The sequence below is a fragment of the Pongo abelii genome, chromosome 9 (genome assembly GCF_028885655.2).
Source record: "Pongo abelii isolate AG06213 chromosome 9, NHGRI_mPonAbe1-v2.0_pri, whole genome shotgun sequence".
In the NCBI taxonomy this organism is placed as follows: domain Eukaryota; kingdom Metazoa; phylum Chordata; class Mammalia; order Primates; family Hominidae; genus Pongo; species Pongo abelii.
In genome coordinates, this window is record NC_071994.2 from 98,260,746 (window position 1) to 98,276,907 (window position 16,162).

The following is a 16,162-nucleotide window of genomic DNA, read 5'->3' on the forward strand; positions in this document are numbered from 1 at the left end:
AAATTCCTAGTTCAGTCTTCCCTGGGAAGGAGATGCACCATCATAACACTATACAATGTGCTTTAGTTTACAAAGAAAATTCAGATTAAAATGTTCTGTATAATATAAGCCAGGAAGGAGACATTATCTTCATTTTATAGACGAAGAAATCAAATCTCTGAGAGACTGCAGTAACTAATTGCCCACAATTACACAGCTATTAATACTAAGGGGCAAAAGGAAATCTTCAAAGCCAGTGTTTCTGTCATACTCCAGTCTGCTCACAGAAACTAACCAGGCTAAGGTTAAACCCATCACTGAATAAGCACAGAGCTGGTACTTGCAGGTCATCCAATCCTCACTGTAACTGAGTGAAGCAGATGTTATTGTCTCCATTTTACAGATGGGTAAACTGAACTTTGGAGCATTTAAACCTCCTTCCCAATGTCACACAGCTAGTAAGTGGCAGAGCTTGGATTTGAACCTAAGTCTTCTGATCCTAAATGCAGCATTCTTTCTAAGTCACCTTGTTGGATATTGGAAAGTCAATCTGGAAATAAAGAACATCAGCCCTTTGCTATCCTGAATTATCTGGATCCATTGTCTATAGTATGAAACTAATGAAAATTTCATCTACTTTTCTGTAGAAATACAGGATTGTAATGAAGAGTCTTTTGCCCTAATTATGTGCAGCACAATTATGTCCCTTCCTACTGAAGACAAAGGTAGCTTTATGGATGTGCTATGCAAATGTGGGTGGGGGGCGATGATTTTATAATGAACTCGAAGTGGGTTGTCAGGATCAGACAATAAATGGATAAGGACAGGGCAGGGTAAGGCAAGGTGGGAAGGGGTGTGCTGCACTCAAAAGTCTCATTCGGTTTAAAAAAAAAAAGGTTTGGTGAGAAGGCTGACTGAAAGCAAAGACTGGAGACACATTACTTGGTAAAAAGCACAGGAGTGGATAGATCTCCTCCCAGAAGGGGAGATCTAAAGCAGAAAGAGGTTTTGAGACTCTAACGAAATCAAGGCCTATCTATCTAAATAACTTCGCATGCACACACCACTGTTTTCCTAACCTGAAGCCGTGGAATAGTGACCTTTTCCAAGAGGTAAGACAAAAGGAGGCTTAAGCAATTATTTATTAAACTCAGTCTGTCAGTGAGGCATCGGAATTGGGACTTGTTAGGGGAAAGATGGAATGGAATCCAGGAAAGCAAGGAACTGTTATGGATTCAGTAGTTTGGGTCTAAAAAGGAGATTTGCATTTGGAACCCTGTCAGAAAGAACCCGAAGCTCAAAAAGCCAAGCCAAGCAGCTAAGCCAAGGCATATGGCACCCATCAAGTAACCAGCCAGCTGGGGGTGAAGCTGGCTGGGCCAGGAGCTAGTCTGCTGAGTGGAACCGTGCCAGGTGGGAATCGGTGACTAACCTGGGGAAAATATTTATAATTTACTTATCAGTAAACATCATGTACTCTGAAATGTGGCATGTTGAGGTCAAGTAGATTTTCTCTTAATGGCTTCCTAAGTGGATTCTGCCCACGCATTCACAGAAGAATGAGGAGCAGGGAGGGGAGGGTGCCAAGCTACAATCCCAACACAACACCTCCAAAGACAGAAGCAGATTGTACCCGCAGTCAGAAGGGGAATTGAGGCTCATGCTTTGATCAGCAATTTGGTCCCCGGAGTCCAAAGTTGCCTTGTTAAGGGTAATCTTGTTCAGTGTCATCTAGGGGAAATTATTGGGATGTCAGGTTTTAACTTCATATTTGTTAGCTGGACTTTACAGAAAACTGGAGGTTATGACTTTGATCAGTTTAAAGGTAAGTGGCTCTGTCAGAAACATTCTGCTCTTTAAGACTTGATATCCTGTCCATTTGGCTCAGCAAAAGTAGGAAGTCAGGGAAATGGGTGTGTTAACTCTGAAGTAGGACTCACCTGAAACAGGAGTGAAACTAGCTGGATTATCCTACATTCTTTTCTTTGAAATAAAAAAAGGGCACCCAAGAAATTATTCAATCTTTTCCATGTTAAAATATAACTGACAGGTTGATTTAGACAAAAGAAAAGACATGAACAAAAGCTACTCAGTCAGAACATCTTCTGCAGAAGCTGCAATCAGACCACACAGTCAAGATTTTTTCAATGACAATTAACATTCACTACACATCGATCAAACGCCTCTCTTTGGGCAGGCACTGTGCTTGGTGCATGGGGTGAGGGATGGACAGTCCTTTCCTTGTGTAGAGACAAACTTGTTAACTGCTAGCATGAAGCAGAATCAAATAAATGGAAATAATGGGTTTGGAGAGGGAAATTGGGGTTATAATGAATTCTGACCCATTACAATAAAGACTGTTTTGTCTGGTTGTGATTTGATGTGGGTAAATTTGAGATCTTTCCACTAGGCAAGAAGAGAAAAACTGAAAGCCAGAGAATGGGCCCGTAATTTTGGAAAGCCAAGAGAGGACTGATGGGGTTGCCAAAGCTGGAACGATATTAGAGGGGAGGCCTCTATGCTCCCACTTTAGACCTTTGCAGAGAAATGGCGTGGCATTCAGGTAGGTCCTGAGGGTAAGGAGCATTTGCATGACAAGGGCTTCTCAACTTTGACACTGTTGACATTTGGGGTCAGGGAGTTCTTTGTTGTAGGGGACTGTCCTATGCATTGTAGGATGTGTAGCAGTATCCCTATCCACTACATGCAGTGGCACACTCTTCCCAACTTGTGACAATCAAGACATGCCAAATATCCCCTTTGACTTTCAACAGCATAGCTGGAGGTAAGAGGAAAGTGCTTCAGGCAAAAGGACCCCTTTGAACAAAGGTTCGGTGGTGTGACTCTGCCTGGGTATGTTGAAGAATGGTGGCCACAGGATGTAGTTAGGAGAGGGACATAGGACGAGAAGTGTCTGGAGAGGCAGTTTAGGGCTGTGTTGAATACCTTGCTAATATATTGGTCTTGATTTTGCAGATAATCTAGAGAGCATGAGGTTCAGGAGGAGAGTGACAGAAGAAGCTGGCAGGAGTATTGGAGATCTGAATGGAAAAGCAAGACAGAGAGCACAGAAGACAGGAGGCTGCACCTACCTGTCCAGATGAGAGGTAAATTGAGCTAAACTTAGTGAGGATGGAGAGGAGAGGATGGGCATTAGAGACGTCACTCAAGGAGATTTGAGACTCGGTGACAACCAATATGTGGTGGGCAAAGGCAAGAGAGAAATTAGATGAGTGAGAGGGAAGATGACGTCTTTGACTTAGATAGGGAGAGGTGAAGAGGAGGAGGGGCGGATCTGGCATTCAAAATGGTTTCTTAAAGCCCATTTTGTCCACACCTCCAGGTGAGTATGCAGGAGTCACTCAACAAATCTTTTTTGTGGATCTTGAATTACCAGTTACTGGTTCAGGTGGAGCAAGTCACCTGTTTAGTAGGGCAAAGACAAAGGTTTGCATAATAATAATAGTAATAATAATAGCTACCATTTTTTAGCACTTACTATGTGTTAGGCACCGAGCCAATATTTTATACACTATCTCCTTCAATGTTCAAGCAGTCCCATGAGGTATACTACTTTTGTGCCCACCTTGGAGATGATTTCATTCATCAAATATTTATTAAGTGACTACTATATGTGCCAGGCACTGTTTTGGGCATCCAGGATATATCAGTGAATAAAACAGGGGGAATAAGTCCCTGCCATTGTGGAGCTTACCTTTTAGTGGGGAAACTAAAATGAGGAAACTAGGACTTAGTGAGATGTGGTACCTGCACATCCCTGCAGCTAGTGTGTGCTGGGCAAGATGAGGGCAGCAATGTACCTGTTGTGGTCAGCTGTGGTCAGGCCCACTTGAGCTCCCATGTGGACGCAAATGGGAAACTCCCTTGCAAGGCAGCCACAAAAGAGGAAAGGTTGTCCAGTGTTGGCACGTAAGAACTCTAAAACCCCAGAGGCTAGAAGTGAGGACAGATAGTCTGGCTTCCTGATTGACAGAATTACTGAATTATCTGGAGTTCATGTGTTTTCCTGGGTGCTTCTATAAGCAGAGATATATCGGCAACGTGCTCACAGCTCTATGCAAGTCTAATCAGTCATGTGTCTCCTTCCTGATTAATTGCCAAGACCCCAAATTTCAGTTAAGAGTCCATAAGAAATAAGCAGGTTAGTGAAGAGCTATGTTGATCCACCTTTAACCTTACTTAGTTTAGATATTTTGCACTATTTGTTAGCTGCCTTGAGAGCAAATCAAAATAACCGCAGCTATAATTAAGGCCATCCTTCTTGCCCATCCTTGACTCTAGTCTGGACTCCATAGGCTGTCCTTGCTTACCTATTTAGGGTTGCCAGTGCTTCACATTCACCAGGGGCAGTGGCCTCATGGCTACCCCTGACCACATCCCTCCCCTACATCAGCTGAGAAAGGACAGACCTACTTTTTGCACATTTGGGTGGAAGCTTTGTTTTTTCTCAAGAAGAACAGGGATAGAAAAGCTTTTTATCTTGCTTTCCTCCTAGGCAAGAGGAATGACTGCTTTGTGCTATGCAGGCCTCAGGGGTCTGTGGTCTGAGGGTTTCATCTGTGACATGAAACAGTCCAACTAGCTTCTTCTAGAGCCATGGAAGTTCACACTGGTCAGTGGTGTCCACTGCCCAACACTGGCGAGGAAAAGCCAAACTGATTGTACACAGAACGCAAAAGGCCTGGCCTTGGAGCCCTGTACATTTAAATTAGGAAGCTTTTGGCCACAGTACATGTAAAACCACAACTGAAACAATGATACAAGTGTTTGCTCATACAGTAAGCAGTCTGGAGTGGGCTATGGTTCTGGTATGACCGAGGCTTAACACCATCCTGAAAGACCTAGGTTGCTTCCTACTTTCCATCCTGCCACCACGACATTGGCTTCATCCTCAGCCTGATAAAACAGCTGCTGTACTCCCAGCCATCACTGCTGGGCCGGTCATGGCCAGAGGAAGAAGAAAGATTTTCTTTTTCTATTTTAGATACAAGGAAACTGTCCCAGAAGCCTCCTAGCAGATTTCACCCTCACGTTGGATCAGTCAGAATTAGACCACATGCCCATTCCTAAACAAAGCCTTGCCAAAAGGAATGGGGCTACTATGGCTGACTTGTAGGCAAACCAGAATCACCATCTGGAGGTGGAATTGACATCAGCTTCCCCTGAAGCCCATGGCTGTGTGAAGGAGGTGGACACCTGAACCAAATCACATTTCTATCCAGGTGAAAGAAGAGAAGTGGGCAACAGATCTTGGATAGGCAACCAGGAGTGTTTGCCTCAACAGCTAGACGTGTGGCTCTCACTGGTTCAGTGCCTCCAGAGAGGGAAAGCAACTTACCTTTGTGCCTTCCCTAACTCAGCCCTACCCTGAGGCCACCACATCTGATGCATTTGGATTGTGCCAGCTGGAGGCTTGTGTGTGTGTTTTTTATTTTGTTCTGTTTTTAATGCTAGTTATAATCTTACTTTGTACTTAGGAAAGGCCTTTCTTTCAACAAGCTCCAGGCACTTTTATAGACTTGATGACCTCTGCCCTGAGAATTCTTATCTTCCATTTATGGAAGTGGTGTGAGGGTCACGAGGCAGCCCCAAAGGCCCAGTCTGGAAGCAGAGCACATCCTGCTCTGGGTTTTCTAAAAGGAGTGACAGGCTGGAAGGACTAAGACTCCATCCATGAGAATGGCTCTGGGTGCAGAGGTGTGGTCTGTTAACAAAGGCTTCCTTTGTGCTGACTGGAGTTTCTGGAAAAAGTTAGCTCTCCAACAATCTTGGAGAAGTGCTCAGTGATTACATAGAAGCAGAGTGGATTAGAAAGGCTGAAATCAGTATTTGTCTATCTTGGCTCATTCTAGTTCATTCCCTTGCCTTTGGGGGAAAATCAAAGGGATTCTTTCAAGAAATATTCAGTCCCTTCCCTATGCTGGCCATCGTGCTGGGCATTGGACATATAGTCCGGAACAAGACACAGTTCCTAACCTCAAAGAGCTCACAGATTGTTGGGGAGAAAACTCAAAAAATAGGCAATTACAATGCAGTGGAATAAGTGCTTTGATCCCCCTCTGCTGGGTGCAGGGCTTCCAGGAAGACCTGCTGTTAAAGCTGAGATTGAAAGGACAGGGAGGAGTGAAATATTGTCTATTTCCAAGCAAGGCATATCTTACCTGCAGTTTCTCAAAGTTTGAGGAGCATTAATTTTACAGAATGTTAATTTAAATCTTTTTTTTAAAAAGAAAGCATAGATGGTCAGATAAATTTGGGGAATGGTGAGGCAAGCAGTCTAGGATTTTGCAGAGCTTTTGATAACTGTACTAGTGATAACCATGAACTTCTGAGACAGATGTGAAGTGGATGTTTGCCCCATCATACTTGACTACAAAATCTTTTTCCCTCCATCTTTCCCAGATGAGTGATTTTAATGCTGAGAACTTACAGCACTGTAACTGAGTTGAGATTGAGGGTAGGGGCAATAGTAGGTCAGAGGAAACATCACAGTTCTGCTCTAAAAATATAGGGGCTAGCTTTTCAAATAATAGTTGTGTTTGTTTTATGAGCCTGTTTACCTTCTGTAGTGGACACCATGGTCTCCCCTAATAATTAGACTCAGTCAGTCATTTGTAGGAGAAATATTCTTGTTGCAATGAATGGGTTAGCTGTGGTCATGAGGCTCCGTTTTCAGTGGGATGAAAGAGGAAATATGCTAAGGACTTAGGGGAAAGTTTCATGCTCTAAGGAAAAAAAAAAAGGAAGAGGTAGCTTCTCTTCTTCCTCTAGATGTTCTCTCTAAATGTGATGGCTGGAACTGTAGAGCCATCTGGCCAACAACTTAAGGATAAAACCAATACCTAGATGGCAGAGTGGAGACTGAAGTTACCCAGATCTTTGATGACAACATTGAGCTTCTGATTAATCACACCTGGAGGCTGTCCTAGCTATTGACTTAACTTTGACTTCTTGTTATGTAATAATACATTTCCTTATATTTTAAACATTTCTAAGCAGACTTTTCTGTTATTTGGAGTTAGAAGCATCCTGGCTAATAAACTTTCCTATTTTAATCTTCTCACATGGTTATCCCACTGACATATTTAGTCATTTCCTTGATGGAGGCACATAACTTAGATTTTCAGAGTGGAGGTAAACTTGTCCTGGACTCAGATGTCTGAGGCAGCAGGTGGTACATTAGTGAAGCACAAAAGCTGCTCCAAGACTCATCTGGTTTAGGCAAATGAAGAAGGCTCTGGACTGATGTTCTAGTGGGGCTGGTTAATGCAGTGCTTGAAGGGCTGAGCATGGGCCCGCTGAAGACACCAGCCAGGAAGTTGGAATTCAGGAGTCAGGCAGGGCACAGAAAGAGGAGAAGCGCTTGTTAGGCCAACTATTCTGGCAAAGGCCTGAACTCCCCTACAAAGTTTTCATGTACCCAGTCCCCCTCCCCCAGAACTTTTTCTGCTTCAACAGCTCTCTCCCCACTTCCCCTCCCTTTGGCTTCAGAAATGTCCCTTTAAGTGTTTTGTGGCTTCTTTCCCTTGACGTCACTTTATTTTTAATTGTTCAAATTTATATTTATACATATTCAATGAAATATCCCTTTTTTATGCACAGGCCTGTTGACACAATTCATTAGTAATTGTGTCCATTAACTTTTCTTAAACCATCTTAGCCCCTTTCAAGAGTATAGTTTAGTAGCGTTAAGTACGTTCACATTGTTGCAGAACAGATCTCCAGAGCATTTTCATCTTATGTCATGGTTAATTTTATGTGTCAACTTGATTAGGCCATGGTGTGTCACGAGGTGCCCAGATTAAACTCTAATTCTGGGAGTGTCTTTGAGGGTGTTTCCAGATGAGATTAGATGTTAAATCTGTGGATTTAGTAAAGTGGATTTCCTTCACCAATGTGGATGGGCATCATCCAATCCATTGAGAGCCTGAATAGGGCAAAAGGTGAAGGAAGAGAGGATTCGTCCCCCTCCTGCCTGCTTGCTTGAGCTGGCACATCAGTCTTCTCCTGACATTGGCCAGGGATTTACATCATCATCTCCCCTGTTTCTCCAGCCATTGGACTTAGACTAGAAATACATCCCTGGTTTTCCTGGGTCTCCAGCTTGTAGATGCCAGATAATGGGACTCCTCAGCCTCCATAATGGCATGAGCCAATTCTGCATAATGTGTGTGTGTGTGTATATATATATATATATATATATTCTGTTGGTTCTGCTTCTCTGGAGAACCCTGACTAATACATCTTCCAAAATTGAAACTCTATACCTATTAAACAGCAACTCTCCTTTTTCCCCTCCCCACCCCAGCCCCTGGTAACCACGATCTACTTTTTGTTTCTATGGATTTAATGACTTTAGGTATCTTATGTAAGTATAATTATACAGTATTTGCCTTTTTGTGACTGGCGTCTTTAACTTAGCATAATATCCTCAGTAAAACATGTGACAGGATTTCCTTTCTTTTTAAGGCTCTCTCATATCTCATGTGCTTATGTACCACATTTTGTTTGTCCATTCATCCATCCTTCTGCCTCTTGGCTATTGTGTCTTGGCACCACTTTTACCTACTGTTGTGGTTTATGTTTGGGTTTCTAATTCTGCTGCCTGTGTTTCACTTTAACCAGGTTTCTCTAGGGAACATTCTGGAAGAGAATGCCTGAGAGACACCTTATCCTCCTAAGGATGATCTTGCTAGTGAAGTTTTCCAAGAAAAAATTTATTTAGACAAAAATGACACCAAACAATTCATATGTACTCTATGTATAAAGTAAAAGGTGAACATCTTTCCTTTAATGTAACTACTCCATCTCAAGTCTACTCTGTAGCCGTAATGACTCCAGCTGAAATGTAGAATTTGAAAATTCATTGTCTTACTCATAAAAGGTAATGCAAGCTCAGTATAAAAAATTTGAAAAACAGCAATAAAAACTACCATTTAATTAGGTCATATTTTGTGCAGGGCCTTCTACTAGGCATTTTAAAGATACTCTTTTTAATCTACATGACTCTTTGAAGGAGGCATTGGTAATATTTCAAGTAAATTGTAGATTGGTGAGAGGACATCTCCTTCCCAATGCCATCACTGTGCACACTTCCACCATAGCTTCTCATTTATTCTCCATGAATAGGAAACTGCACGCCCACAGTGAAGCAGGGCAGAGCAGGTGCAGCCCATTTTGGTGGGCTTTTCCTTTGCCCCAAAGTTCCTTGTGGGCTGCTCAGCTGCCGGTGATGCTCCTCGCATGGGTCAGGTGTCCTATCCTGTTAGAGTTGGGAAAACATCTCAATTCTTGCCTTACCATTGCCCTTTTATGCCTGGGCTTATGATTACAACACGATCATAGAAAACCTAAACTAACCTTTTTTTTTTTTTTTTTTTTTTTTGAGATGGAGTCTTGCTCCGTCACCCAGGCTGGAGTGCAGTGCAGTGGTGCGATCTTGGCTCACTGCAAGCTCTGACTCCTGGGTTCACGCCATTCTCCTGCCTCAGCCTCCTGAGTAGCTGGGACTACAGGTGTCCGCCACCGCGACCGTCTAATTTTTTGTATTTTTAGTAGAGACGGGGTTTCACTGTGGTCTTCATCTCCTGACCTCGTGATCCACCCGCCTCGGCCTCCTAAGGTGCTGGGATTATAGGCGTGAGCCACCGCGCCCAGCCTAAACTAACCTTTGTATTTGTAGTAAACAGAATGTTTACAAACATTGGACTCACTTGGTTTGTGAGCCAAACAGCATAACCAAGGCTATAGAACAAGCCTCATTTTCTAGGGCTCTGAAAAGCCCCTTTCTCTGCAGTTCACTCTTAGGAGCTGATTTAATTCCCTCTTACCTTGGTGATTCTGATGCAGATTTGGAGATGATGGCAAATTCATTTTCCTATGGTTTATTTATTTATTTTTGTTTTTAAAATCTCCAGTTTACAGTTGAAGAAACTGAGCCTTAGGGAGGTTATTTCACTCAAGGCCCAACATTTAATAAGTAAGAGTCAGAGATACAATCAAAGTAGCTGTCAGCTAACGTGGACAGAATACAGATGGGTTTTGGACTTGGCAAAGTTCCTTATTATTTTTGAGTTTCACTTTCACATCCAAAATGAGAATAATAGTTACTACAAGGATTGTTGTAAAGATTAGAAGTAATATATGTAAAGCACTGAGCTCAATGCCTGGCTCTTGGTGGGTGGTCCATAACTGGTAGTGATTATAAATGGTCTGCCTGACTCCAAAACCTTTGAGCTCTCCTTGAAACGACAATACCCTTGCTGCAGAAATGTAAAAAAAAAAAAAAAAGAAAAAGAAAAAGAAAAGAAAGGAAGAAAAACCACCAAATCATCCATTAATCCATTGTTGCATTCCCCTGAAAACCAAAATCATTAGTTATGTAGTGATTTTTCCCATTCCCCCATTCCATTCTTTCTTTCTATGAAGTATTTTCCTGATAGTTGTAATCACACTGTATATATAACTTGTTTAAGGATTTCCTTTCCACTTTTCATCTTATGCTAGGATGAACTTTAATGTCTACTTTCCTACTACTGGGTTTTGTGGGAACCAACTGCCCTGGGGATTAGAAGCCTAGGTGGCAACAGCCCTTTGGGAGCCGTAGGCCTTGCCTGCATGGTGAGTAGGAGTTTGCTAAATGCTTCTTCATTTGTGAGTGACCTTGAACTCCTTTTTCAAAGTGGGATCCACCCTTTGGGGCATTGGTATCTTGACCTTCACCATGACTTTGTCCTCCTAGAGTTTGAGAGTAGACACTTCCTCCTCAGAGACAGCTTTCCATTTTTCCTCCCTTTGTGCTTTTATCTCACTCTCATCATCAATGCCCCAGATTCTCTAATCATCAGCCTCTTGCTCATTTGCTGCCTACACAGTCTGACCCTTGGCTAAGTACTTTCAACACGGTACTTGCCACCACGTTGGGATCTTTTATCCCTCTACTCCTGGAGATCTCCACTGGACTCTGCTTCAATTCCCAAATTGCTAAGCTTTACTGAAGCAAGTCTTGCAGTTGTGTGAACTTAGGCTGCTAACACATTCACACTAACTGTAGCTGGGCTCTTACTCTTGGGTAATACCATAGCCTATGTCTTGATAACTGCATGTAGCATTTTGCTCAGGCCACAGTTCCAAAACTGCTTCATTATCTTCAGCCTGACCTGGGCAGGCCAACAAGAGGATTCTTCCTTCTCTGGGAAGTGAAGGCACGTGGGAATGCTTCCTCAACTTTGCTTTTTTCTATCTCAAATTTTCTTTGTATCTTGAGCCTTCCTTTATTCTCTGAGAAGAGTTCTATCTGATTTCTAAAGTTCTTCTCATCTCTTACCTTCTCCATTAAAGTTGTCCTATTAATTGCTCATCTCTTGAGTATATGTTTAATGCATATACCTTGACTATTTTTCCACATATGTTCAAGTCACTCTCATCCTAAAAACAAAATACAAAAGCAATAATAATAATATAACAAACTATTCATGTAACTCTGCTTCCTCTTCAAGTCATTTCTCTCTTCCTTCTATCACCAAAATGGCTGGATGACTAGGTCCATGTCTTCCTTTTATCCTGGCTTTTTCCTTTGCACGCCAATGTAATTGCTTTCTTTAAAGTTACTAAGGATCTCATTCTAGCTATATCTTACAACCTTCTCTTTCTTCACCGTCTTTATTCAATTCAACAGATATATACTGAGCTCCTTGCTCCCCACTGGGCACTAAGCCCACAGAGAGACAGACTCAATCCCTGCCCTCCAGGAGATCACAGTCTCCGTAGTCAAAGAACAGGCTTTGAAGGTCTTCCATGGATTGGAGGATAAAATAATCAGGTGGTCATGTGGATCAGCTCTTCCCCTCTCTTCCTGATGCCATGACTCTGCATTCTCCTCTTTCTTTTCTTATATCCTTAGACAAATCTTTTTATGTATTCTTTACTGGTATCCTTTACTAATACCCCTTATTTTGTCCTGGAAATGGAAGCATTCATCAAAGTTCAGTCCTTGGCCCCTTTCTTTCATTGTACAACCCCTCTTTCAAGATTTGCCTTTAATTGTCACCTCTGTTTCTCTAGCCTTGATTCCCCTCCTGCCAATTTGCTCTCTCATTTTGGATTGAAATTGTAGCTTGATAGATATCCAACTAAGATATTTCACATGCACCTCCCACTCACAATGTCCAAAACTGAGCTCATCTTTCCCTCACCTCTTAGGCATTTCCCCCCAGCACATGGACCTCCTCTGAGAACTTTCTCCACCCCAGAGTGGGTGTGAACTACATAATCCTGCACCCTTGGCTGTAGCTGGCTAGATCTGATCTCCCAAGGATATGGAATAGTAGCAAGCACTAGTTCATTGTGGTTTAACTGGGAAGTGATACAAACTCAGAGGTGAAGCTGCCACTCTGGGATGGCCATCTTCAATCATGGGCATGGCGATGCAGAGAAAGCTTGTTCATGAAAAGAAGCATGAATGCAGCCAATAGAGGTCAGGATGTGAGACTATGAGACTTGGGATAACTTAGCATCACCAAGGAGGGATGTGGCTCCTTCCTGGTTCTGCCAATTCCTGATTCTGGTCCCTTGTGAGGTTCAGCTATACTTTCTGCACTTAAGTTTTGGGAAATAATCCTATATTTTTATAATAAATCATTCCTTTCTACTTAAGTTAATGTAAGTGGGGCTTAAAATGAAAGCGCTTTAGGTATAACACCCCCAAGCCCAGACATATCCTCTTCATTGCATTTCTATTTCCCTTAATAATAAGAACGCTCTTTTCTCAGTATTCACACTGAAAACTCCCATATTATCTTTGGCATTTTCCTTACCTCATTCCAACCTCTCCATTATATCCCATTACCTATCATGTCCAATGGAGTCTATTTTTCATATTGTTCTTGAGGAAAAAAATGCCCTTAAGTTTGTCACTTCTTTCCATTCTTCCCATCACCTCAGGCTCACTGCTTCTTACTGAGACAATTAAAGATTCCTTACTGATTTTCCTGTTTCTGGTTATTTTCTCCTCCAATCCATCAAAGATCTTCGAAGCTTGTTCATTATGCACTGAATTAATGTCATATTTCTCACCTGAATTTTCATGTCTTCTTTGACTATTTACCTCTTGTGGTCTGAATGTGTCCCCCAAAATGTGTGTTGAAGCTTAGTGGCCAATGATATAGTAGTAAGAAGTGGGGCCTTTAAGAGGTGATTAAGTCAGGAGGGTGGAATCCTCATGGATAGAATTAGGGCCCTTATAATAGGGCTTGAAGGAGTGGGTTTGATCTCTGCTGCTCTTCTGTCATGTGAGGACACAAGCTTCCATCCCTTTTGTCCTTCCGTTCCTCCCACCATGTGAAAACACCACATTCAAGGCACCATCTTGGAAGGATAGTCTGGAGCTCTCAGCAGACACTGAACCTGGTAGCACTTTGATCTTGGACTTCCCTCCAGAGCTGTGAGAAAATACATTTCTGTTCTAAATTACCCAGAATGAGGCATTTTGTTATAGTAGCACAAATGTGCTGAGACAATAACTAAGTATATACCTTTGCATTCTTATCTTAGGCTTTCCATCCTTGGAGGCGGTGATGGTTAATACTGAGTGGCAACTTGATTGGATTAAAAGATGCAAAGTCTTGATCCTGAGTGTGTCTGTGAGGGTGTTGCCAAAGGAGATTAACATTTGAGTCAGTGGGCTGGGGAAGGCAGACCTACCTTTAATCTGGTGGGCACAATCTAATCAGCTGCCAGAGAATATGAACAGGCAGAAAAATGTGAAAAGGTGAGACTGGCCTAGCCTCCAAGACTATATGTTTCTCCCATGCTGGATGCTTCCTGCCCTCAAACTTCAGACTCCAGGTTCTTCAGCTTTGAGAATCGGACTGGCTCTCCTTGCTCCCCAAGCTTGCAGACAGCTCATTGTGGGACCTTGTGATCGTGTAAGTTAATATCTAATAAACTCTCATATATATGTATATATGCCAAATATTTCATACTTTTTTATTAGTTGATAATCATTGTGTTGTTTCTGGCTTGTTTTTATTGCTTATTTTATGTATATATATTTATATGTATTTTTAATATTATATATAAATATATATTAATATATATTAATACATAATATATATATTTATATATATTTATCTCTCTCTCTCTCTCTCTCTCTCCTATTAGTTCTGTCCCTCTAGGGAACCCTGACTAATACAGAGGCCAACCTATATGAACCACACCATCATTTATTGAGTGCTCTGTGGTTGCTAGCTGTGGGTTCCTGCACTTTCCATTGTGGTTCCCCAACTTTCTGCCCACGCATTGTAAATAGGCCTTTTAAAATAAACATCCATTGAATTGTTCTAAAGTGAATGCACCATTTCTTTCTACTGGGGCCTCTACTGATGGGGACAGAATGATAATAGCAGCTACCTCACATTCCTGATTTGAGAATTAAATGTTTTCACTTGTGCTTTGTGTTAAAACAGTGCCTGGCACAGAGTAAGCTTTTATTAAATGTTGATTATTATTAGCATTGTCCCTCATCACTTTTTTATTTTGTCTTTTACTCTGTAGATTAACTGGAGAGCATATTGTTTCTTAATACTCCCTGCACCTTATCACTGCCATACCGTAAGACGCAATTTTGGCTGCCAGGAGACCACCCCTCTTTCTTTTTCTGCTCATCTTTTACACTCTACTTAGACATTTTCTTTGCTGACAAGCTTCTTCTGTTGCCAGTTAACGTTGTGTCTTCATTTGAGTCCCCATAACCCTTCCTACCCTCTCTCTGTGTGGTTTCTACAATCCATTTATTCTGAGATTTATGTGTGTCTATATATACCATTTCCTCTACCACTCTGTTAGCTCTTTTAAGGAAGAGATTCAATGCTATTTACTTTTTCTTCTTTTTCAATACTTTGCCCTTAATCAGCCAAAGAAAATTTAATACCAGCTTCCTACAATCTGTTCTTCCCATAGCAGCCAGAATGATCTTTTGAAAACATAATTGAGATCATGATGCTCCCCTGCTAAAATCCTCCAGGGACTTTCTTCTGCACTCGGAATAAAATCCACCCCTCCCACTGGTGTTTACAAAGTCAAATCATCTTCCCCTACCTGCGTCATCAACCTATCTAGAGATTCCTTGAATATACTTATCTTGTTTCTGCTTCAGAGCCTTTGACTATCTGTCCCCTCTCCCTAGAATAATATTTTTTCAGATTCCTGCAGGACGGGCTCATTCCCATCACGCAGCCCTCAGTTTTTATGTCACCTCTTTAGAGCAGTCTTTGTAACGTCTCCATCTAGTCTAGGGTGACTATTAAGTTACTCCCCATTTCATCAACCTATTTGCATTTTCTACACAGCGCTTCTGTTTGTTTTTCTTAAAACAGCTTTATTGAGATATACTTTACATACCATAACATTCATGTATTTAAACTACGCAAGTTGGCCTGGGCAGGGTCACTCACGCCTGTAATCCCAGCACTTTGGGAGGCTGAGGCAGAAGAATTGCTTGAGGCCAGGAGTTTGAGATCAGCCTGGGCAACAGAGTGAGACTGCATCTCTACACAAAACTAAAAAATTAATCGGGCTTAGTGGCACATGCCTGTAGTCCCAGCTACTTGGGAGGCTGAGGTGGGAAGATTGCTTGAGCCTGGGAGGTTGTAGCTGCAGTGAGACATGATTATACCACTGTATTTCAGCCTGGGTGACAGAGTGAGACCCTGCCCCCAAAAATAATAATAATAAAATAGAATAAATAATGAGTCAATAAATTTTGGTATATTTATAGAGTTGCACAACCATCAAATTTTCATAATTTTAAAACATTTTCATCACCCAAAAAGAAACCTTATACCCATTAACAGAAAGAGTGTCCCTTTTCCTCATCCTTCACTCTTTGTTTTAACATCTAGCCACTGGAAACTGCTAATCCACTTTCTCCCTCTATTGATTTACCTATTCTAGATCTTTTGTAAACATAGAACTATATAATTAATATGTGGTCTTTTGTGACTGGCTCCTGTCACTTAGCAAATTTTTGATGTTCATAATGTAGCATGAATCAGTACTCATTTCTTTTTATTGCCAAATACTGTTCCATTGCATGGACCTGCCAAATCTTTTGTACTTTTTTATTAGTTGATAGTCATTGTGTTGTTTCTGGCTTGTTTTTATT

The 16,162-nt window shown here is 41.7% G+C and overlaps 1 long non-coding RNA gene across 1 annotated transcript in view; it reads left to right on the forward strand.

Moving 5' to 3' along the window:
- LOC134759424 (uncharacterized) overlaps positions 1-16,162 on the forward strand; it is a 64,974-nt gene that overhangs the window by 18,500 nt on the left and 30,312 nt on the right. Inside the window, exons 2-3 of the long non-coding RNA XR_010135525.1 lie at positions 2,390-2,542; positions 2,956-3,086. This is a non-coding gene — a long non-coding RNA (uncharacterized LOC134759424). The remainder of the gene's footprint in view (positions 1-2,389; positions 2,543-2,955; positions 3,087-16,162) is intronic.